Here is a 1,569-nt window from a genome sequence, read left to right on the forward strand (position 1 = left end):
AAGATTGCTTTGGTTACTTAGGGTTTTTTGTGCTTCTGTACAAATTTTAGGATTATTAATCCTGTTTCTTTGAAAAATTCCTTTGAAATTTTGGTAGGGATTGCACTGAGTTTGTTGACTACTTTGGGTAGTACAGACATTTTAACAATATTGAGTCTTCCAGTCCATGAACATGAAATGTCATTGCATTTATTTGCATCTTCTTCAATTTCTTTCATTAATGTCTTACAGTTTTTAATAGTAGTCTTTCAGCTCCTTGGATAAATTTATTCCTAGCTATTTTATTCTTTTTGATGTAATTGTAAATGGGGTTGTCTTCTTAATGTCTCTGTTACTTTGTTTTTAGTATATAGAGATCCAACAGAAAATTGTTTTGATTTTGCATTGTGCAATTTTACTGAATTCATTTATTAGTTCTAAAGGATTTTTTTTTATTAGCCTGGCTCAAAAATTTCTGAGTTAAAAACTCAAAATTATTCCTCTCCACAGAAATCTTTAGTGAAAGGTGAAAGATTTGTGTGATCTGAAGAGAAACCAGAATATTGTTAGTTCTAACAGATTTTTGATGGAGTTTTTAGGAATTCCTATGTATAACATCATGTTATCTATAAATATATGACAGTTTTACTCTTCCTTTCCAATTTGGATGCCTTTATTTCTTTTTCTTGCCAGATTGCTCTGGCTAAGACTCCTAATACTATGTTGAATAGAAGTGGCAAGAGTAAGCATCTTGGTCTTATTCCTGATCATAGAGAGAAGACTTTCATCTTTTTGCCACTGAGAATGATGTTAGCTGTCGGCTTGTCATAAATGGGGAGGATGGGAGAAATGGGAGAAGGGAATATAAATTTATTAAAAACAGACACTAAAACTTGTTTGGCTTGACCTTGATCCATCTCCACTTTGGCAGGTAAGTTGACTAAATATTTCTCTGAAAACTAATAACTAACAAATCTGCTCTCATAGTACAGAAAATCTCAAAAAAAAAGAAATTAATTTAGGGTGCTCTAGTGCTTCTAGCTTTGTAATGCTCCAGGGAAGTTAACAGAAGCAAAGGAAGGTCTTCCTTGGAAGAATACACCCAAACCCTAGGCCTCACATGATTCCCAGTAAGTAGGATAAGCAAAACATGAGGTTACAAGTAAACTAGTACTAGCAAACAAATCACCATGGATGAGCTTCTGCTGAAAACATGCCAATGAACTAATAGAACTTGAATAAATTAAAAAGAAGGAAAGGAAGCCTTCTTTATGTACTCTTTCTAGGGCTAAGTTTTCCCATTCAGGCTAAGTTCCCAGGTTCCCATTGTAGACTTCTCTTCCATAGCTCTAGTCATTATCTTAATTTCAAATTTATAAGATAAACTAAATGATGTGTATTTTTCCCAATATTCATGAATGGAAAGTATTTATTCATCTTTGAACCTAGGCTGCAGCAAATTTCTTTAGCACACAGATAATGATCAGTAAATACACACTGTATGGATGAATGAATAAATGCCTAAATTAACTTATCTCCTGTGAAGACTGTTCAAGAACATTTCAAGTATCTTGCTTTCTCTTAATTTTT

General features: G+C 33.0%; 1 pseudogene; it reads right to left on the reverse strand.

Moving 5' to 3' along the window:
* Positions 1-421: 421 nt before the first annotated feature.
* LOC118917012 (U5 spliceosomal RNA) lies at positions 422-543 on the reverse strand (annotated as a pseudogene).
* Between the last annotated feature and the right edge of the window lie 1,026 nt (positions 544-1,569).

Source organism: Manis pentadactyla, chromosome 7 (assembly GCF_030020395.1).
Source record: "Manis pentadactyla isolate mManPen7 chromosome 7, mManPen7.hap1, whole genome shotgun sequence".
Classification (NCBI taxonomy): Eukaryota; Metazoa; Chordata; class Mammalia; order Pholidota; family Manidae; genus Manis; species Manis pentadactyla.